Consider the following 24,278-nt stretch of genomic DNA (forward strand, 5'->3'; position numbering starts at 1 on the left):
TCTCGCATGTACCCCCACAGGCTTCACCCAGTCTTTGTCTCATATGTAACCCCCCAGACTTCACCCAGTCTTTTTCTCGCAGGTACCCCCCAGACTTCACCCAGTCTTTTTCTCGCAGGTACCCCCCAGACTTCATCCAGTCTTTTTCTTGTATACTCCCTGATTTCACCCAGTCTTTCTCTCGCATGTACCCCCACAGGCTTCACCCAGTCTTTGTCTCATATGTAACCCCCCAGACTTCACCCAGTCTTTTTCTCGCAGGTACCCCCCAGACTTCACCCAGTCTTTTTCATTTCTCGCAGGTACAGGTACCCCCACCCCAGACTTCATCCAGTTTTTTTCTTGCATACTCCCTGATTTCACCCACTCTTTCTCTACACGTACCCCCCCCCAAGACTTTCTCTCGCATGTACCCCCACAGGCTTCACCCAGTCTCTCTCTTCACACCCCTTCCCCTCAACCTTCACTCATTCTCTCTCATATCCCCCCAGCCTTCTCTCTCTCACACACACAGAAATCCTCCCCTCCCTCCACCAGTGAGTCTCTCTAGCCCTTCACCTTGCGGGCTGTATTCGCAGACACTGCATGCTTCCTTTCCGCGCCGCCGCGATTTGGCTCTTCTATATCCTTTAAAGTAAACTTAGCCGCGCGAAACAGGAAGTTGAGGGAGTCTCGCGCGGTTTCAAGGGCAGGCCCGCGAGAATTGAAACCACGAGACTTGCCTGCTGCTGTCAGCCTAGCACAAGTGGTGCCTGCGCGGCGCGTGGCCTCGGGTAAAAAAGTTTACTTTTAGAGCGTAGGCTAAATGCAGCAAATGCACCGTGTGAGGCAGGGCAGCTGTTCAACGAACGGTAACCTTCGGGGGGACTTGAAAGCCCAGGCACCAATGGAGCCCTGCCTTATGCAACACACGCACTTTCCTATGGTCCCTGGCACTTGGACAGAAGAGACCCTATCGTGGGCTATTTTAAAGAATAAGTAGTGCAAATGGACACAGGGACTAACTAACTGCAGGAAAGAATCGTAATGAAAACCGCTGATTGGTAGAGAGTGTGATGTGCCCATGGCTTTTTTTGAGGGGGTACTCGGGAGTACTGAGTACCGGCACCTTTTCCAGTCCAGCGTCTGCTAAAATTGACCCATGGACCACAAGTTTTACTGAAAGAGCTCAAGCTCAACACACCAATTCTGCCTTGTCATAGATTCTGTGACTGGTTGTGGGGTGAGTCCCTCAGTGATCACCCCACCCCTGAAGGGTGGCCTGGCATTTGAGTACCGGCACCTTTGTTTGCTAGAAAAATTGCACTGGATGTGACTGAAGAGCAATGTGGATGAACTGGTGTAACCTAAAGAACACTTCATGATGCCTCATGCTAAAAGGCACAGAGAGGGTTTTAAGAGTAAGTGATTTAACAAGTAAATTCCAAACATTGTAGTGATTAAGCTTTTCACCGATAATGTAAAATTTTGAATCTTATTTAAATCACGGGGTGGGGGTGGGGGTGGGGGGGGATTTAAGTCAGTCCCCTTGGTTTTGCATTTTTCTAAATAGTAAAGGGGCGTGGAGTTACAAAACTGTCAAAGTAGTTTACATTTTTATTATATTCAGGTATGTGTTACCATGTTAATTCCATACAAATACAGTTGAAGCGCATTACTGATAAATAGGTCCCATTATATAAAATGGGTCCTTCAATAAATCCTTTTTATGTGAGTTAGTTTGCAATAACATTCAGTAGCAAACGTAGAGGTAGAAGAGGCCCTTTTACTAAGGCTAAAGCATCCTGCAGTAATTTCCTTGGTTGCGTGTGCAGTTTTGTTTTTTACAATTATTTCTTGGGAGGGTATGTGGCATGGGTACGGAAGGCAGTTCCGCAAGCTAATTGAAAAATTAGTACAGGTCTGGCAAAAAAATGTTTTTAGTTGTGTTAAAAATGGGCTTAGCAACAAGAATGTTAGTACACGCTAAACCTTTTTTTATATTTCAGCTTGTAGGGCCCCTAAATGACCCTTAAGGGGTTTATGTAAAAGGGGGGGTGGAGGCTGGGAGCTGCCAAAAGGATATATTTCAGTCCCCAGCTACTTTATCAACTTTGATAAATTTTTGAAATTGAAGATTTATTAGACTAAAGCTGTGCATTATAAGCATAAGTACATAAGTAATGCCACACTGGGAAAAGACCAAGGGTCCATCGAGCCCAGCATCCTGTCCATGACAGCGACCAATCCAGGCCAAGGGCACCTGGCGAGCTTCCCAAATGTACAAACATTCTATACATGTTATTCCTGGAATTGTGGATTTTTCCCAAGTTCATTTAGTAGCAGTTTATGAACTTGTCCTTTAGGAAACCGTCTAACCCACATTGTGTTAGCGTGTACTACTAACATGGTCACACACTTTAGTAAATTAGCCCTTAGATCATTATTGTTAGTAATATGTAATTTATCTTTAATATTGAATGTGGTACCGGAAGATTGGATTGTGGCCAATGTAACGCCGATATTTTAAAAAGGTTCCAGAGGAGATCCGCAAAATTATAGATGGTGAGCCTGATGTCGGTGCCGGGCAAAATGGTAATTTTAAAGAACAAAATTACGGAGCACATTCAAAAGCATGGATTACTGAAAAGAGTAAAACCATTCCTCCCCCAAACAACTTTCCGTAATCTGGTACAATCCACAGTACTCACACACGCCGACTCTTCATTGGTTGTGTTGGTTGAGGTGTACATTGTACTTATGAAGGCCTGAACCAAGCAGTTTCAGTGCTGCTAAGTATCTAATATCTAAGAATTAATGTACAGATGATGAGAAGTGGAAATTTCTCTTTTTTCTGTAAATTACAATGATATTAAGCAGGCCAGGTGGAGCAAGTACCCCCCACCTCTTTCCCCCACCTTCCTCTGACCAAGCAAGTGAAAGACAATGAGCTCCTGCCATTTGTTGTCCATTTGCTGTTCACATGAATGTGTGTATTAGCCTTTGAGAGACTTTTAGGATGCAGATCAAAGGAAGTTCCAGGTGTAGGGGGCAGGGTTGACAGAGGAGAGAGAGATAGAAATCCTGTAGTAAGGACTGGATAAGAAATATTATTGCAGAAGGGGGAAAATCTCTCCCTTTGAATATGGCCAGGCTTGGAAGTAAGGCTACTATCCAGGACAGAATTACCCTTTTACAACCATGAATCAGGTAACACCTTATTTCCTTCTCTGCCTAGAACAATTCAAACACTATCTCCCTGGTCCCTGGAGTCAAAAGCAATAGTTCTATTGACAAGAGAAACCTAACACCTCTATAGCAACTGGAAGCAGTAAACGTTTGTCTCCTCTTTTAGAATTGGGGAAATACTAATTAAAGGTTTGAGAAATGTATGTCCAAAACATTTGGACAGCAGACCAAATGCATCTTCAAAAGGAAATATAAACAGATGCTGTGTATTTTATTGATACTAGAGATCCTGACTGACTGTAAGGTGCTAACTAAGGGGGTGTGACAACCCCTCCCCCTTGTGCTCCCTTTTTGTCTTGTAAGGGAAAAGAAACCCTATATAATATTTCTCTGCCAGATAGGATGTTGGGCAGTGTACATCTCTTTTGGCTCCCAAGCCAGGGAGTCTGAAACAATGTCCTGCTCCCACTTTCCATTGCCATTTCCATTTCTATATATGTTCTCATTTCTGTCATATTCTAGACTATACTTGAATATTTTCTTATTTTTTTATCCTAATCTCTGGATAATTAAATAAACCTGTGTTAACCCCAGGAAGCACTTCCTTGGTCTCTTTTTGTCTTGGTTACAGTCTAAAATAGTGCTACCAGTTGTCTGGTTCTTTTAAGATATCGGTCGAGGGGATTGTATTTGTGTGAGTAGTTCCCAGCCGTGATTAGAGACTCTGGAGGCGTGGCACGAAAAGCACAAACAGTTGCAAAGCCCAAATCCTGAAAAAAACTCCAAACCGCCCAAAACACGGCAGCCAGACTCATTTTTATTTATTTATTTATTGCATTTGTATCCCACATTTTCCCACCTCTTTGCAGGCTCAATGTGGCTTACAATTCATCATGAGTGATGGAAATATATTAGAAAATAGACATTTAGTGTTACAGAAAGATCTTGGGCAACAAGATAATGATAAAACATAATATATGAATAAACAAGCAGGTATTGTTAGATCTGAATATATGTGGGGGGGTTGTGTATATTCACATTGGTTGGTCTTTGTAGTATGCCTTGTTAAAGAGATGGGTCTTCAGTAGTTTGCGAAAGTTCGTTAGTTCGTAGATCATTTTTAAGTTGTGCGGCAGTGTGTTCCATAACTGTGTGCTCAAGTTTGGTAAATCACGATTTGAAAATGCAACACCACTCCGTGAAAAACTCCACTGGCTCCCTATTAAAGAGCAAATAAACTTCAAAGTCCACACACTGATCCACAAGACCCTCCACTGAGAATCTCCAAGTTACATGAACAATCTAATCGACCTGCCAGCCAGGAACGGATCCATATCTTCTCGAACATATCTCATTCTTCACCTTCCCAATTGCAAAGGTCTCAATTACAAAACCTACTACGCATCCAACTTCTCCGTTATCGGCAGACAACTCTGGAACACCATACCAAGATACATCCGAACAACCAACGAACATCTACCCTTCCGAAAGCTGCTGAAAACATACCTCTTCAAACAAGCCTACCCAAACAACCCAAATTAATTCACGAACCTAATCCACACCACTAACATTAACCTTAACTCATTCCTTCCCCTCACATCTCTTCCTCTTATCCTTTCTATACAACTATATCATCTATATGATACCTTGTACCCATACATTATGTTACTTACATTATGTTACCTCTGGGAAACTTTCTATACAACTGTGTTATCTATGTGATACTCTGTAACCATACATTATGTTACATACATTATGCTACCTCTGGGATACTTTGTACCCATACACTGTGTTATCTCTGTAATACTTTGTACCCATACATTGTAAGCCGCACTGAACCTGCTATCGAGCGGGAAAGAGCGGGGTATAAATGCTACAAACAAACAAAAGTCAACATGGATTTAGTGAAGGGAAATCTTCCCTCACCAATCTATTACATTTCTTTGAATGGGTGAACGAATATGTGGCTAAAGGTGAGCCGGTTGATATTGTGTATCTGGATTTTCAAAAGGCGTTTGACAGAGTACCTCATGAAAGACTCCAGAAGAAATTGCAGTCTTGGGATAGGAAGTAGTGTCCTATTGTGGATTAAAAACTGGTTAAAAGATAGAAAACAGAGAGTAGGGTTAAATGGTCAGCATTCTCAATGGAGAAGGGTAGATAGTGGGGTTCCCCAGGGATCTGTGCTGGGACCGCTGCTTTTAAACATATTTATAAATGATCTAGAGATGGGAATAACTAGTGAGGTAATTAAATTTGCTGATGACACAAAGTTATTCAAAGTTGTTAAATCGCAAGAGGATTGTGAAAAGTTACAAGAGGACCTTACGAGATTGGGAGACTGGGCATCTAAATGGCAGATGACGTTTAATGTGAGCAAGTGCAAAGTGATGCATGTGGGAAAGAGGAACCCGAATTATAGCTACGTCATGCAAGGTTCCACGTTAGGAGTCACTGACAAAGAAAGGGATCTAGGCGTTGTCGTCGATGATGCATTGAAACCCTCTGCTTAGTGTGCTGCGGTGGCTATGAAAGCAAATAGAATGTTAGGTATTATTAGGAAAGGAATGGAAAACAAAAATGAGGATGTTATAATGCCTTTGTATCGTTCCATGGTGCGACCGCACCTCAAATATTGTGTTCAATTCTGGTCACCACATCTCAGAAAAAGATATAGTGGAATTAGAAAAGGTACAGAGAAGGGTGACAAATTATAAAGGGGATGGGACGACATCCCAATGAGGAAAGGCTGAAGCGGCTAGGACTCTTCAGCTTGGAGAAAAGATGGCTGAGGGAGATATGATAGAGGTCTATAAAATAATGAGTGAAGTGGAACGGGTAGACATGAATCGTTTGTTTACTTTTTCCAAAAATACTAGGACTAGGGGGCATATGATGAAGCTACAAAGTAGCAAATTTAAAACGGGAATCGGAGAAAGTTTTTCTTCACTCAATGTGTAATTAAAGTCTGGAACTCGTTGCCAGAGAATGTGGTAAAGGCAGTTAGCTTTGCAGGGTTTAAAAAAAGGTTTGGACAGCTTCCTAAAGGAAAAGTCCATAGACCATTATTAAAATGACTTGGGGAAAATCCACTGCTTATTTCTGGGATAAGCAGCATAAAATGTATTGAACTTTTATGGGATCTTGCCAGGTATTTGTGACCTGGATTGGCCACTGTTGGAAACAGGATGCTTGGCTTGATGGACCTTTGGTCTGTCCCAGTGTGACAATACTTATGTACTTATCAGAGCTTCCCAAACTGTGGTTTGAGAGCCCAAATGGGGTCAGAAGCAGCACATCCAGTTTGAAAATGCTAAAGCTAAATTTGGCTAAGATATAACTCATGTTTCTGTGTATCTTAACAATCACAGATGTACTTTCATGGCTTTATAGCGCCTTCTTTTGGCATAAAGCTCAAGATTCCCTATTTTATTATAATAAAACTTATTTCTTATATTTTTTGGAATAAGATGTACAACTGTTTCATTAAAATTTCCATTCCTGCATTTGTTTCTTTGCTTATATTGCATGCACATTTGTTTTTTGTTATTTTATTTTTTATTGAATTGAAAAAATATAATATCATGACATCTCTTGAAAAGGAAAACAAGTAGTTTGTTCACAACAAGGTACAAGGAAATAATACAAAATCAAAAATATCCCATAACCATTACCCAAGTCCTCAATTATGGGAGAGACAAGAGATCAAACTATATGAAGAAATAAACAAATACAGAAAGAATAATCCAAAGAGCGCAGACTGCTAAAAAGTTCATATGGAGAAATATGAACAACCAGTTCAGGTTCCATAGTTCGACTCTGGGCTACAGTCTTATTGCTCAGAAACATCTGTAGTTGAGAGGAATCAAAAAAGATGTAGTTCTCATCATTAAACTTAATCATACATTTGCAAGGAAATTTCAACAGAATTGCTTGCGACGTCTCTTGAGTGGCCTTGGCTACATCGGGAAACACGCACACTTTCAGGGAACAAAACAACGTATCTCTGTGCGAAAAATAAAGTCTTAAAAGCCAGTCTTTATCATAATCAGGTGCCATAGGGATGATCAAAGTAGATGGGGATCACTACTACTTCTTTTGAAGACTCCAAAAACGCGGTCAAATTTAAACTATCTTTGGATATAGGAGAAAGATAATCCACCTTACCATCTCCTTAAAAAAAGTCTAGAAGCAGGAGGCATAGATTCTTTTGGAACAAAGATACTTTTTAAACATATCTTGCTCTGATACTCCTGGTATCTTAGGAAAATTAATTAAGCATAGATTCCTCCTGTGTACCTGGTTTTCCAAGCTCCAAAGTTGCTAGGCCCTTGACTAATTTAGTTGAAAGGCTATCAACACGCTGGACTGAAGCAGATAAAGAGTCAAAATAATTTTGTAATACAGTCAGTTGTGATTCATGAGAATCCACATTCTACTCCAAAGTCCAGTTTAACAGCTAGATTGGACATCGGAGAAGTAATTTATTTATTTATTTGGATTTTTCTCACACCCTTTTCAGTAGTAGCTCAAGGTGAGTTACATTCAGGTACTCTGGATATTTCTCTGTCCCAGGAGGGCTCACAATCTAAGCTTGTACCTGAGGCAATGGAGGGTTAAGTGACTTGCCCAAGATCAGAAGGAGCAGTAGTGGGATTTGAACCGGCCACCTCTGGATTGCAAGACAGGTGCTCTAACCACTAGGCCACTCCTCCACTATAGCAACATTCCATGTAGAATCTCAAATAGTAGCATCATTCCTTGTAAAATCTCAGATAGTAGCAACAGAATCTCTATATATAAAAGGCACCACCAAGGTTCTATGAAGCCTCCAGCTGGAAGTGTGAAGGGGGAGAGATATCCAGTTTCCCCATGAGTGTCTGCCCCGCCCTCGCTCTCTCTGTAACACAAACAGTGAAGGAAAAAACACAGCAAAGCACATCGCTCTCTCTGTAACAGTGAAGGACTCAGAGGGGGTTGGGGAGAGAGGGCAGGGACACACACACTCCCACATGCACACAGAAGAAAACCTTGCTAGCCCCCGTTTCATTTGCATCAGAAACAGGGCTTTTTTACTAGTCTCAAATAATTTATTTGGATTTTGCTCACACCTTTTTCAGTAGTAGCTCAAGGTGAGTTACATTCAGGTATTCTGGATATTTCTCTGTCCCAGGAGGGCTCACAATCTAAGTTTGTACCTGAGGCAATGGAGGGTTAAATGACTTGCCCAAGATCACAAGGAGCAGCAGCGGGATTTGAACCGGTCACCGCTGGATGTCAAGACTGGTGCTCTAACCACTAGGCCACTCCTTTGTTTTTGGTTTTTTTTGCTTTACAACTATACTCAAACAGCAATTACAAGAAAAAAAAAAAGAGAAAAATCCCCCAAGGTTTTGAGCACTTCTTTGATATGTGATTGGGTGGCGGGGATAGTGCTGGGCAGACTTATACGGTCTGTGCCAGAGCCGGTGGTGGGAGGTGGGGCTGGTGGTTGGGAGGCGGGGATAGTGCTGGGCAGACTTACACGGTCTGTGCCCTGAAAAGGACAGGTACAAATCAAGGTAAGGTATACACAAAAAGTAGCACATATGAGTTTATCTTGTTGGGCAGACTGGATGGACCATGCAGGTCTTTTTCTGCCGTCATCTACTATGTTCCTATGTTTAACTCCTAAAACTGAGTTCACGTTGATCGCCTTCAATATCTAGCCCACATTAAAAGGAAGGGAAGGAGAACAAATACGTACAACTATTAACCAAGGGCCCTGTTTACTAAGGCGTGTTATCATTTTTAACGCGCCTACACTTAGCGTGTGCACTAACCATGTAGGCACCTATAGGGATAGTATAGGTGCGAACACGGTTAACGTGCGTACATGGTTAACACGCGTTAAAGATGCTAACGTACCTATAACGCGGCTTAGTAAATAGGGCCCCAAGTAAAAAAAAGACATTCCTCAAACATTAGCTGCTAAAGTAAATGCTTCGGTATTACAATCCCCTTCACAAGTTGCTAAATTACTCTTTAACAGCAACTTCCCTACCTAATTCTAATGCAACATATTATTCTTTTGTTTTTTCCTACCCCATTTCCCTTTCCTCAATTTTGAGATTGTAAAATAACTTTCCTCTTGTATTTTCCTTTATTCTTTCATGTCATTTCTTTTTGCCTTTGTCATACCTTGATAATTGTGTCCTCCATTTTAACTCATGTTTTAATGTAAACTGCTTAGATATTTTATGATGATTTTGCGGTATATCAAGAATAATTTTGAACCTGAACCTAATTGAGGTTGATGTACGAAAGGGTTTCCCCCCTTTTTTTGTATCTGTGGGAAACCTGCTGCGTACATCTGACTCAGTATTTGTGCATGTTGGTTCTTTCCCATGTTTTAGTTCGTTTTCTTATCCTTTTCAGCAGAAACGTTTACAGACTTTTGCTCAGGGCATCTTGGAATTTGTTGAATCCAGCAAATCCATCTGTGTTAAGTACAGTACAGAAAAGAATGTGTAAGACCACACTGCCTCCAGTGGTGAAATACAGAACTGTTAAAGTAACTTCCGTTGGTAGTAAAACAGCAAATGCTGCATATCATAAAGCAATAAAATATCAATTTTTAAAATTACACATGCAATACTTTCCTGCTTATAATCGAAATAGAAAAACGCCTATATTGTGACCCAAATCGGGAGATAGACGTTTATCTCACAAAAACGAATAAAGCGGTATAATTGAAAGCCGAATTTGGACGTTTTCAACTGCACTCCGTCGCGGATGCGGACAAAGTTGATGGGGGCGTGGTGAAGGCGGAACTGGGGCGTGGTTATCGGGCGATCAGAGATGGGCGCCTTTCGCCGATAATGGAAAAAAAATATGCGTTTTTAGCGAGAATTTAGGGCACTTTTCCTGGACCCTGTTTTTCCACGAATAAGGCCCCAAAAAGTGCCCTAAATGACCAGATGACCACTGGAGGGAATCGGGGATGACCTCCCCTGACTCCCCCAGTGGTCACAAACCCCCTCCCACCACAAAATATGCCGTTTCACAATTTTTTATTTTCACCCTCAAATGTCATACCCACCTCCCTGGCAGCAGTATGCAGGTCCCTGGAGCAGTTGTTAGGGGGTGCAGTGGACTTCAGGCAGGTGGACCCAGGCCCACCCCCCCCCCCCCCACCTGTTACAATTGTGCTGCTTAATGCTTAGTCGTCCAACCCCCCCAAACCCACTGTACCCACATGTAGGTGCCCCCCTTCACCCCTTAGGGCTATAGTAATGGTGTAGACTTGTGGGCAGTGGGTTTTGAGGGGGATTTGGGGTGCTCAACACCCAAGGGAAGGGTGCTATGCACCTGGGAGCTCTTTTACCTTTTTTTTTTTTGTAAAAGTGCCCCCTAGGGTGCCCGGTTGGTGTCCTGGCATGTGAGAGGGACCAGTGCACTACGAATCCTGGCCCCTCCCATGAATAAATGTCTTGGAGTTATTCGTTTTTGAGCTGGGCGCTTTCGGTTTCCATTATCGCTGAAAAACAAAAACGCCCAGCTCAAAAAAAGATAAACGTCCATGTTTTTTGAAAATACGCTTCGGTCCGCCCCTTCACGGACCCGTTCTCGGAGATAAACGCCCATGGAGATAGACGTTTCCATTCGATTATGCCCCTTTTTGTATCTGCCCAGATGGTAATGCTGTGTACATTCAGACGTGTTTGAGTTGCATATACGAAGCATATGCTGCTTTATTTATGAAAAGAAGTGTTTTTATATAGTTTTTGAAGCAGTACATACTGAGCCCAGTATAGGCAGCCTTTGACTCTTTGCCCTAATAAGAGTTGATTGTGCCCCTGACGCAGGCAATTGTTTGCAAAACATGTCGGGCAGCTATTTTATTAATTTGTATTTTACAGCCACTGGCTGGTTCAGTTGGCTGCTTCTTTCTTCTGGAACTTAGCTGTGGCTTTTTCATGCCTCTTGTTTCTCAGGATCAGAAAATGCCATGCACAAGTTTCATTCTGCCATGATTTGGGGGTAATTCTATTAGGAAGTAAATGGTGGAATTGTAGTCATTCACTTGCGTGGCCACTTGCACACATAAATGAGCTCTTACAGAAAGCTGGCAAGTGGAAAAAGCATTCACCAAGATTTTACGGCACATACTTTGCCAGTGGGCGAGTACATGGATGGACTTTGGAAGGAGTGCATATGTATGCACATAAAGCCTCTGGTTCTATAAAAATCACCAGAAATTGCGTGTACAAATTTAAGCGTGCCCTTGATTTGCATACACAATCTAATAGAATAACATGCCAACCAGTGCCAACCAGTGTCAATAATTTGCTTTTTTTAACAAGCAATTATTGGCACTAATTAGATTTAATTGGGACTTAAGCGTGTAAATTTAGGCACGGTCTGAAAAAGGGGGTGTGGAAATGGGAGGATCATGAGTGTTTTGAGGTGGATCAGGGGCGTGGTTTTGAGTTATGCATGTAATTACAGAATATGGGTGCTCTATGCGTAAATTTAGGCGCGTTTGCACCATGTTTTTGTGGGTGCAAATTGCGGTGCTTAAATATATGTACAACCTCTCTGCTTAAGTGTTATTCTATAAACTCCACCGACCTTTAGGCACGGCTTATAGAATACCGCTTAAGCAGGCTTTTTTGCACCAGTTTTTTTAGGCACCATTTATAGAATTCACCCCAAATTATGGAATGCATGGGCATATGTACGAGCTATCCCTGGGATTCTATATACATAGTAGATGACGGCAGAAAAAGACCTGCACAGTCCATCCAGTCTGCCCAACAAGATAAACTCATATGTACTACTTTTTGTGTATACCTTACCTTGATTTGTATCTGCCATTTTCAGGGCACAGTCCGTAGAAGTCTGCCCAGCACTAGCCCCGCCTCCCAACCACCAGCTCTGCCACCCAATCTCGGTTAAGCTTCTGAGGATCCATTCCTTCTGAGTAGGATTCCTTTATGTTTATCCCACGCATGTTTGAATTCCGTTACCGTTTTCATCTCCACCACCTCCCGCGGGAGGGCATTCCAAGCATCCACCACTCTTTCCGTGAAAAAATACTTCCTGACATTTTTCTTGAGTCTGCCCCTCTTCAATCTCATTTCATGTCCTCTGATTCTACCGCCTTCCCATCTACGGAAAAGGTTCGTTTGCGGATTAATACCTTTCAAATATTTATTGCGCCAAGATTTCTGCATGGGAATCAAAGCGTATTCCATTAAAATGTGCATAAATTAATTAGTTAAACTAATCAGTGCTGTTAATTGGATGTTAATTGGCATTAATTAGAATTTACGCACACTACTTGCTAAGCATATTCTGTAATGTGGTGCATGTAAATTCTAAGTCACTTAGTTGAAAAGTGGGCGTAGAACTGGTGTGTCATGGACTTTTGTAAGATCTATGTTCATTGTTATCAAATATACCTACTTCCCCCCCCCCCCCCCCCGGATTCTATATAGCATGCCTATAGATACGTGCTGAAATCTCTATAACAAGGTGCCTAACTTAACAAGCTAATGAGCGCCGATAACATCACTTAGCAAGCAATAATGAGCACTGATTGGCACTGATTAGAATTTAAGCGCAGAAGTCGCAAAGCATATTCTGTAATGTGCGCTGAACTTCTAACATACGGTTATGGGAAGAATTTTAAAAGCCCTTTTGCACATAAGCTAAGTATTAATGGAAATAGCAGCTTATAAAATTGCCGAGGAGCAGGGCTGCCGAGAGACAGAGCTGGGGTGGCTGCCGCCCCCCGCCCCCTTACCTTCCTGCATCTGCTCCTCCTTTGGTCTCACTCACCTGCTCCTGTGTGCCGGGACCTGGGTTATCGCATTAACGCAATCATCCAGGTCCCGACACATGGAGAGAGACCCTGGCACCGGGTCCTTCAGGGAATCTTGCCCCCCCCCCCCCTTTTTCTTGGCGGCCCTGCCGAGGTGTATCCACACATCAAAATACACACTACTGATACATGCTATGTAATTTGGGGCCCCTTTTACTAAAGCTTAATGTGCATTAATGAAATTAGCATGCGCTAAATGCTAAGAAGCGAACCCCTTTATGCAGTATATGAGTAGGCATTTTTGTGAGTTGCAATATATAATAAAATATGGATTTTTCTTCACAAACAGCCAAAACCTTTATGCAAAAAAGGGGGGGGGGGAGTTATGAAGATGTGGTAAAAGACAGGCTTTTATCACACCTTGATTTAACGCACGAGTCTGCAGCTTGTGGTGTAATAGTCCCACAGTTTGCTGACTACGGTGGTAAAAGGATTAACTCTGCTTGCAAGTCACCTCACAAGCTTCGTTATTCTAGCAGCCCAGGAGCATCAGGCCTCAAAGCTATATGAGGAAACATGATCCATAGTGGTAGTACCGCGAGACTATCACTAGAGGTGCCATTTTGGAGATGGTACTATCCAGGTCAGGAGCGACTGGGAATTGCTCCTTCCGCAAGACCACTGAACCACCAGGAAAACTAATGATAGACCCTTTTGGGGGTGGGGAGCTTGACCAGGGGGTGGGGGGACTCTTGATTGTGGAAGTAGTGATGGGGGGGGGTGCAGGCCCTACAGGCTCTGACCTGAAAGCATCAGACCATGGCTTTGAGGATTGCTGCCTCTGTTTAGCAATTAGTTGCATGTATGCATGTAGAGTTTGCAGATTTTATTTGTGAACAATTTAATATATCCTCTCCTTGGCAGGGCCATTCGAGATAATTAACAATCTTAAAAAAAGATCAAAAGCAGAATAAAAACACACAACATTCAAATAAAATAAAATCACACCAATCTCTCTCTATTTTCTAGTCCAAGCCACATTTTGGAAATTAGTGTACATGTGTATGAAGCTGGGGGGGGGGGGGGGGGGGGGCAGACTCCGGAGTAATATGAAGAAGCATTTTCAGGTGTATGCATGGAATCAGCCTGTATAATGATCATCGGGGCTCATTTTCAAAGCACTTAGCCTTCCAAAGTTCCATAGAAACCTATGGAACTTTGGAAGGCTAAGTGCTTTGAAAATAATAGTCACCCGATAGCTTAGCAGACATATTTGGTGGTTTTATTTTCACTGGTGTAATTCTTAGTTGGAAAAATTTACCTATTTATCCTATGTCCATATAATATCCGTTACAGGACACCTATGACCTGCAAATGTGAGGACAACTCATTATGTCTCCCAGTTGCAATTATGGAATGTTAGAGGCTGAACCTATCAAACACGTGCACCTATGTGAAATGCTGGAAGTTAAAGAATCTGCTTTCAAACACTACCCACTGGAACAGGTAGTAAAAGTCACCATTCCCTCCACAGCCCTCCTCAAAGCAGTTCAAGTAGTTAAACCTCTTGCTCACCCACATGCACACATTCTGTCTGCATTTATGGAGAGGCTTGAGTATGTACGTATGTGAGAGACAAAAGGAAATCTAAAGCAGTTTGCAAAATACACAGATCATCTGGGAGACTCCCAGACTTATCTACAATCCCCTCCTGGAACTGGAGTAGTGAGTGAGCCACAGTCCCCGTGTAAACATAGTAACATAGCAAGTAACGGCAGGTAAAGACCTGAATCGTCCATCCAGTCTGCCCAACAGTCACATTCATTATCAAGTCAAGCTTTAAATCAGTAATGAACGTGATATTATATACTTGATCATAGTCTTTCTTTGGTGTTTCTGGGAAATAGACCATAGAAATCCACCTGGCTCTGTCCTTATGTTCCAACTATTGGAGTTACCGTCAAAGCCCACTCCAGCCTATCCAAATCCATCTTGTTGTTTGCGAGACAAAGACAGTAAAAGTCTGCCCGGCACTGTCCTCAAATTCCAAACCACTGGATTTTCCGTCAAAGCTCTCTCCAGCCCATCCTAAACCGGATCGCTGCATGCGGGACTCAAACCGTACAATCCAGCCGAGCGCCAGCCTTAGCTGATGCAGCCAGAGTCACCATCTAAGCACCATTTGACACGCAAACACATATGCAACCATTTAAGTTTTGATTTTCATATCATTTGTTTTCTAATTAGAGATCCTCTGTGCTCAACCCAAGCTTTTTGAATTCTGCCACAGTTTTTTTTTTTCTCCGCTTCCTCTCTCGGGAAGTCATTCCAGGCAGGTAAATGGTTTGTACACATTAAGACTCGGAGCATAGAAAATTAAAATTCTCATAAGATATATAAGTATCAAGTTGTACAATGTCAGTGTCGGCCTTATACATGTAAGTTGCTGCATTTCCTCCATGCAGTATTTCAATATGTGTCTTTGTGAAATGGCTCTTTCTGCAAGCACAGGCGAAATATGTATTTTACAAAAGACTCCATGTCGGCAGATCCTTTTCTAATTTACTACTGAATTGTACACATCCCTACCTGGATGAGTCCATTCCGATTTTCTATGCTGTATCTAAAATGAGCCTTAATGTGTACATACCATTTACCTGCTTAATATTTCTTTATATTAGTCAAATCCGCTTGTACAAGTGCAGGATGTGGGAAAAGAGAGGTCCACCTCAGAAGATCTGGCAGTGGTCACATGTGGGCCCCTTCGCCTTGAGCCCTTGGGTAGAATTTACTTCACTATACAAGTGACATTGCTTATAATGAAATACAAAACATTTTAACATTATTCAAAGTATCTTATGAGTTACTGCTGTCATGCATGATATCTCTATATATAAAAGGCACCTCCAACGTTCCAATGAAGCCTCAAGCCGGAAACATGAGGCGCCAGAGATATCTGGTTTGGCTGGCCTTCAGTGTAGCTCCGTCCTCACGTCAAAACGCCATGACGTTGAGGGAGGGCCGGGGAAGGCACAAGGCACGAGTTCAACAAAAACGCGAGCCACGCTGGGGCAGAAGTAAAGAAATACGCCCACCGTTCCACCGCCCTCGAGGAAAACCTTGCTACCGCCCGTTTCACACGCTCCCCTTCGCATCAGGTACGCGGACGGCAGCTGAAACTCGCAACAAAGTGAAGGAGAGAGGGACAGGGGTGTGTGGAACTCGGGAGAGAGGGACGGAGGGGGGGGGGTCTGGAACTCGGGAGGGAGGGAGGGTGGTGTGTGTGTGGGGAGGGGGGTAATACCTTGCTAGCGCCCCTTTCATTTGTTTCCAAAACGGGCATTTCTTACTAGTGTGATATAAAATCCAAAATATTTTTGCTTAGTGTTGGCCTGTATACTGTGTTGAAATGTTCTATTATTCTGGAAGAAACTGATATGCCAATAATGATACAAATGCTGCAGAACTTGACTAGTTATAATGAAGGAAGAACTGCTGGGTTTGGGTTCCAGGTGAACATTTAGAGGAGAGAGAGAGTCCAGTCCTGCCTTAGCTGTATTCTTCACACTTGCCTCTAGAGGGCTCTCAACACGCTTCTACCAGCAACATCAGACGTCTTCATCATATCCGTCAGAGGCAGACATTGTGCTTTATGCAAAACAAGGTCATATTTAGTAATGGAAGCACTGAAAAGCATATATTCTATTATGAAATAATGTAGCAACAAGAAAAACAATGCTAGCTTAAAAGTGACAGCAGCTCTCGTGTCAAGTGCATCCTTAGTAAGATTTTTTACAGTGTTCTCCATCTCCTCAGTTACTCACATTTCTTTCCATCTTTTTACCCTTCCATTGCCTTCTGTCTTTCATCTCTTTTACCCCCTTTCTTGACTAATCCTTTTCACTCGCCCTATATTTTCCACCTTTCTATCTCTATCTTCCTCAGCTGCGCCCATTACCCCATCTTGTCTTCTCTCTCACCTGCCTAACCCATTTATCATCTTTGCTTCAGTTTCTCTGCTGTCTATCCATCTTCCTTCTACAGCTTTCACTTTTCTATTGCTTGTGCTTCAACTGTCCTTCAGCTTCCCTTTTCTCAATTCTATCCCTGTACATCCCTATCTCTCGGTCTCCAACTACCCCCTCTTAGCAGCACTGCAGGGACATGAAGAGATAGTCGTTCCAGGGCCGTGCCTAGGGTCTCCGGTGCCCCCCTGCAGTTGGCCCCGCCCCCGCCCCCCCAAAAACGATCGCTACACTACCCGCTGCCCCCCCCCGAAAACGATCGCTACACTACCCGCTGCCCCCCCCCGAAAACGATCGCTACACTACTCTTCTCCCCAGATCCTTTTCTTTTTGTTTAAATTTACCTCTGTCCGGCAGCAGCGTAGCGTTAGTGAGAAGGAGGTGGCGCTCCCCCGCCCCGACGTGTCAGTCTTCCCTTCGCTCAGTTCCCGCCTTCTTCTGACGTCAGAAGAGGGCGAGGTAAGCATGGTGCGGCGGGGTGCCCCCCAGAGGATGGCGCCCTCCTGCCATGCTTACCTCGCTTACCGTGTTGGCACGGCCCTGAATTGTTCTCCCTCTTTCTGCATCTCCTCACTTCCTGTTCTACACAAAGTGAACACAACACTTTTGCATTAAACAGGAAGCAGGTGGTAGATGTCACATTGCAATTTGGGGGATAAGGAGTGCAGTGATCTCTCAGCATTCCTACATTAGAAAACAAGTCTAGACCAAAACGTTGAAGTTTTCACCCTAGACGTTTTGGTTTTGTTCCTTTATGGCTGTAGAAATGATTAGTAGTAGTAGTAGTAAAACGTCCAAGTGTTAGGCGGGACCTAAGCCCGCCTTCAAAATGCCGCCAACATGCCCCCTTGTGATTTGGACGCAGTGCAGACCAATTGCATAGATAAACGTCCGTAAAATACGTTTTGAAAATAACAATTTGGACGTTTTGAGAAGAAATTCATCCAAATGGTGCTTTTATGACACTTTTTTGGACATTTTTCTCTTTTCAAAATGTGCCTCATAGTAACCTGTGGAACTTTGTAAGTCTAAGTGCTTTGAAAATGAGCCCCTTAGAGGGCCATTTTCAAACGGGGACGCCCATCTCTAAGGACGTCCAGGCGAAGGGGCGGGGAAACTTGTATTATCGAAACAAGATGGGCGTCCATCTTTTGTTTCGATAATACGGTCAGGGATGCCCAAATCTCAACATTTAGGTCGACCTTAGAGATGGTCGTCCCCCGTTTTCGGCCATAATGGAAACCGAGGACGCCCATCTAAAAAATGACCAAATCCAAGCCCTTTGGTCGTGGGAGGAGCCAACATTCATAGTGCACTGGTCCCCCTCACATGCCAGGACACCAACCGGGCACCCTAGGGGGCACTGCAGTGGACTTCACAAATTGCTTCCAGGTACCTAGCTCCCTTTACCTTGTGTGCTGAGCTCCCCAACCCCCACTACCCACAACTGTACATCACTACCATAGCCCTAAGGGGTGAAGGGGGGCACCTACATGTGGGTACAATGGGTTTCGGGTGGGTTTTGAAGGGCTCACATTTACCAGCACAACTGTAACAGGTAGGGGGGGGATGGGCTTGGGTCCATCTGCCTGGAGTGCACTGCACCCACTAAAAACTGCTCCAGGGACCTGCATACTGCTGTCATGGAGCTGGGTATGACATTTGAGGCTGGCATAGAGGCTGGCAAAAAATGTTTAAAAATAATTTTTTTTTGGGGTGGGAGGGGGTTGGTGACCACTGGGGGAGTAAGGGGATGTCATCCCCGATTCCCTCCAGTGGTCATCTGGTCAGTTCGGGCACCTTTTCGAGGCTTGGTCGTGAAAAAAAAATGGACCAAGTAAAGTCGGCCAAATTCTCGTCAGGGACGCTCTTCTTTTTTCCATTATCGGCTGAAGACGCCCATCTCTTAATCACGCCCCAGTCCCGCCTTCGGTACAGTGCCGACACGCCCCCGTGAACTTTGGTTGTCCCCGCGACGGAAAGCAGTTGAGGGCGCCCAAAATCGGCTTTCAATTATGCTGATTTGGGCGACCCTGAGAGAAGGACGCCCATTTGTGTCGGAAGATGGGTGCCCTTCTCTTTCGAAAATTTCCCTGTTAGTGTCTCGATTGTGGAACTTCCTAAAGAGCATTAAGAGGGTAATTTGGTAAATGGCACTCAAAAGCTAGTGCCGGAAAAAAGATTGGTGCTAAGCACTTTTCTATAAAGGTCATGCGCCTTTTACAGGATAGGCCTTAGTGCCAATTCCCAGCACCCAGGTTGGGTACAGAGAGCCATTATTCTATAACACTGCGTCCAACGTTTTAGAATGCCCTTGACCTGCCCATGCCCCTCCCGTGGCCACGCCTCCTTTTGGGTTACACATGGGGGGGGGTTTAGGCGCCCAGCATTATAGAATAGCGCACAACCAGATGCACATGCAAATCCTGATTGTTGCCAATTAGCATCAATAATTGGTTGGTAGCACCTAATTATTGATGGTTAACAGCCAATTAAGTTGCAGGGCTGCATATGCATTGTGGGATCATGCTGAAATCTGGGCACCGTATATAGAATCTGGTAGTAAGCGCTTTATAAATTCCACATTCATGCCGGAAGCATGCATTCTCCGGGTACATTACCAGCAGCAGTAACATACTTGCATTACTGGCCCCGTAATGTGATAACATAACATAGTAGATGACGGCAAATAAAGAGAAGATAAAGATGGTCCGTCCAGTCTACCCATCAAGATGAACTCATTACATAAGGTATGATGTGATACTTCGTATGTATACCTGACCTTAATTTGTTCTTAGAGCAAAACAAAAAGTACCAGGAGCCTTCAGAAAAAGGGAAATTGAAACCTTTAATCGTGTTTTGATGAAACAATCATAGAATGGGGTCCATTCTATGATTGTTTCATCAAAACACATGATTAAAGGTTTCAGTTCCCCTTTTTTTGAAGGGTCCTGGTACTTTTTGTTTTGCTGTTTGGACTTTTGTTTGTACTTTGCTCCCTCTCTTTGCTACACTTAATTTGTTCTTGACATTTTCAGGGCACAGACCGTAGAACTCTGCCTGGCACTGTCCTTGTTCTAAATTTCTGAAGTTCGCAAAGCTCCTGAAAAGATCCATTGCCGCCCATCCAAATCTGTTTAGCCACGATTAGGGCACAGATCGTACAAGTCTTGCCAGTATTGGCTTTGTTTCCTAATTACTAGTGTTGCTACCTAATCTCTGCTAAGCTTCTTTGGATCCATTCCTTCCAAACAGGATTCCTTTGTGTTTATCCTACTCATTTTTGAACTCCGTTACCGTTTCTGCAGAAGGGCATTCCAGGTACCTACCACCCCCTCAGTGAAAAAATACATCCTGATATTATTCCTGAGTCGGCCCGCCCCCTTTCAACCTCAGTTCATGTCTAATGGAGCATCTGGCCCTGAAAGTAAGTCCCTAACTCAAAGAAGTAACCCCACTCAACCCTGGCAGATAACCCCTCCCCACAAGTAGATCTCCAAATAGCAAACCCCATTCCATTTCAGACTCCCCATCTGTTTTACATGTTTTGTAGACCATGACGACAGCAGGCGGTGCCAGCTTCCCTGATGCATCCCTTGACCATCAAGTAGGTTTGCTGAGTGTGGAATGGGGTTGAGGAGCCTTGATTTTTCTCTGTAGGTGTGTGAGTGGGCTTTGAAGGAGAATGGGAGTATTACTGGGTGGATTTGTTGGAGGAGAAGGGATCTGCAGGAAGATGCCTGCTGGGGGGGGAGGGGTAATTGCTGCTGAGGCAGATTGTTTCTTTGGGCCCAGATGCCTCCTTAGATGAATGCATAGAGGGCCAAAAGCATTTATTTATTTATTTGTAGCATTTGTATCCCACATTTTCCCACCCATTAGCAGGCTCAATGTGGCTTACATAATACCGTCAAGGCGATCGCCAAGTCCAGTAGATATTAAACAAATACAGTTTAAAATAAGGGTCAGGTTGGCAGCACATAGCCTGTCAGCGCTCTTGGGGAACGCTAATTACTCCTCTTGTGATGTAATTATCTTTTTCCAAGCTTAATGCAGATAGTGAGGCTTATCACGATCCACGTTAAGCTGCACAAAGGAACTGCTTTGCATGCATTTTTATGTGACATGGTGAACGAATATTTACTGCAGTTTGAGAAGAAAAATTTCCTCTTATCCGATAATGGGGATTAACACAATTTAGCATGCGTTAGGTGTAATTTAGCATGTGTTCACTCATGATGTAACTAGAAATGTTGACTAGGTACGAAGGAAAAAAAAAAGCTGGCAGTTTGGTTTCATTGCACTCGCAAACGGATAAAATGGTTTTGTTTTACAGCTTAGTGGTAATAGGAACATAGACCTGTGTTTACAAAGGTGTGCTATAGGCGCGTTAGCATTTTTAACGCACGTTAAATGCTAACGCACGTCAAATTCTAACATGCCTATAGAAATGTATTGGCGTGTTAGCGTTTAATGTGCCTTAACTTTCAAGGCGCGTTAAAAATACTAACGCGCCTTAGTAAACATAGCCCATAGTCACATTAGAAATTAGAGCTGAAGGGATGGTGGGGGGGGGGGCAAGATGCTAAGGTAAGGTGTCTGTCTATCAGTATTTTATTTATTTGTGACGTTTATATCCCACATTATCCCAAACAAGTTTGAGTTCAGTTTGGCTTACAATAAACAGTACTGGATACATAACAAAGAATAATGCATAAGAAAGTAATTTGTTGTAAGAATCCAATTTTACAATACAAAATCATAAACATACTGGGATAGCTATGGATGTTTAACACATTTAGAAAATCTGTTATGAATAAGAAATTGTACATGAAGCAAAGAGAAGGTTAATGGTAAATAACCAATTCAGGTAATAATTAGTTGTTATGGCTGTTCTTTGTGAGGGTTTGTTGGAATAGGAACGATTTGAGGATTTTGCAGAATCTAGTGTATTCCTGTAATCTGAGGATTTTGCGGAATCTAGTATAATACACAGTCAAATTTATTCTGGGCAATACAAGAGTCTGTCCGAGTGGTGTGTAAAAACCTTCTAGAAATGGCTTTTTAAATTAATTTGACCAAGAGAGGACCGAGCTATCAGACATCCCCTGATGGGCTAGTCTTATAGACACAAGGGCTGGCAGGCTGCCAGCAGGTAGGACGAGGCACCCTTTTCATCACAGCACAGCCTCGGAGGAGACTGGCCCCCCTCCCCCCCCCCCCCCCCCCCCCCCCCCCCCCCCCGCTCTTGCATCCTTGGAGAAGACTGCCTTTGGGCCAATATTTTTATACAGTCTACCCCTGACAAATATGCAACATCTGAAAGTAAAATTTGGACTTCATTCAGCCTATTTTTTGACAAAAGAAATTGGTGCAGTGCAGGGCAAATTCCAAAACACAGCTTGCAGAAATCTGATGGCAAAATTGATAGAATTTTCTTTCTTTTTTTTTAATCAAACCAGGCTGAAATCTAGATCAATTTTGGAGCTGAACCAGGCCAGCGTGCCTAACAGAGACGCAACTTCCATGTTGAGCTATGCCATGGGCGATATGATGCGCTACACTGGTACTGTCCATATGATGTATATGATGTGGCTAGCGTTTAAACCTGCAATTGACACATTTGGAACACATTGAAAACTTTTTACACTCTTATTAAGAAGAACCATTTACAATGCGGCTGCCCTGCAGGGAACGGTAGTAATAAATTCTGCTCCTGAGACATGGGCTCCACACACAGAGCAGGGCAGGACTATTGCTGTAGATGAGATGAGCGAACTGCCCTTGGCGTGAGCAAGAGAAAGGAGCTTTCAAGAATCTTTGCAAATGCTAATAAAGCTCCCATACTTGAACTAGCCCCTGCTCAATATCTGAGCTAGCCTTTCCAGATTAAAAAGGCTGCCATTGTGCAGAAATAATGTCGCGTTCAGAGCGTGCCATACGGCGAAGCAATTTGTAGCTTAAGCCAAAGTTATAGGAAAGTTGCATTGCATTGGAGTGGAGGAGTAGCCTAGTGGTTAGTGCAGTGGACTTTGATCCTGGGGAACTGAGTTTGATTCCCACTGCAGCTCCTTGTGACTCTGGGCAAGTCACTTAACCCTCCATTGCCCCTGGTACAAAATAAGTACCTGAATATATGTCAACCGCTTTGAATGTAGTTGCAAAAACCTCAGAAAGGCAGTATATCAAGCCCATTTCCCTTCCCCCTTTCCCTTATGACATCACAATATCAGAAGTGAGCCAAGTATCGGGCAATCAAGCCATTGTGACATCACTGATGAGGTTGGCTCTTATTGGTGGAATGAGTGGAGGAGTAGCCTAGTGGTTAGTGCAGTGGACTCTGATCCTGGGGAACTGAGTTCGATTCCCACTGCAGCTCCCTGTGACTCTGGGCAAGTCACTTAACCCTCCATTGCCCCTGGTACAAAATAAGTACCTGAATATAAGAATGTAGTTGCAAAAACCTCAGCAAGGCGGTATATCAAGTCCCATTTCCTTCCCTTTGTTCAGGGTGAAGCCATTTCATTACGACTTATGCTGTTGCTGTGTGAACTTCGCACTACATTTTATCCGGAGGAATATATCACACAAAATTTGGGAAAGCATCAGCCTTTTGAAATTAGTCTATTGAAGCCTCCTTTGTCATTGGTGTGACCCCTGACGCAGGTGCGGTAGCACCGAAACACGGCCCGTGTCGGGTCTTTCTTCAATCAAAGTTCACTATTAAAGGATTTTTTTTAATGAAAAAACTGTGTTCCCTTTTGTTTTTAAAGGCCGTTTGTGCTGGGTTTTTTTTTTTTGCTTTGCCAAGGTGAGCCATCCATGGAATGGAGCCAAAACTAGAAAAGTGTCCTCTTTTTCTTTTTTAATATCTACTGCCATGGAAATGAGGACTGCTCATTTGCATTGGTTTTATTCCTCATCAGAGGTGGCGTTGTGTTAATGTCGAATGAAATACATTTGCAGTGTGTAAATATTGACTCAAAGCACCAGCTCCGTTTGCATGAATAACTCTTTTAAGCGTCTACGCTCTTTCTGCCCCTTTGGTTGCAAAGCTAAATGAGGCAAAAGCCTGATTATCCTTAGAGGTGGGAGCATTTAAAGATCCTTGATAGACCGGCTGAACTAAGCCCTGGCGCTTGCACCATATCACTTTCCACTCCTTAAATCTTTCTGGCAATCTCGGTAGAAATAGCGGGGTGAAAGAACGCTATTCTGTTGCTGCTGTAAAAACTTGGCGTGTTCTTAAAGAGGAGTCTTTCTCATGTAGGGGCACA

General features: G+C 43.3%; 1 protein-coding gene across 1 annotated transcript in view; it reads right to left on the reverse strand.

The window, feature by feature from the left end:
- The window catches only part of LOC115477865 (ubiquitin carboxyl-terminal hydrolase 44-like), a 48,392-nt gene extending 47,770 nt beyond the window's left edge, over positions 1 to 622 (reverse strand). Inside the window, exon 1 of the mRNA XM_030214978.1 lies at positions 559 to 622. The gene's annotated coding sequence lies outside the window, so the exon portion shown is untranslated. The remainder of the gene's footprint in view (positions 1 to 558) is intronic.
- Positions 623 to 24,278: the final 23,656 nt, after the last annotated feature.

The sequence above is a fragment of the Microcaecilia unicolor genome, chromosome 9, assembly GCF_901765095.1.
Source record: "Microcaecilia unicolor chromosome 9, aMicUni1.1, whole genome shotgun sequence".
Taxonomy (NCBI): domain Eukaryota; kingdom Metazoa; phylum Chordata; class Amphibia; order Gymnophiona; family Siphonopidae; genus Microcaecilia; species Microcaecilia unicolor.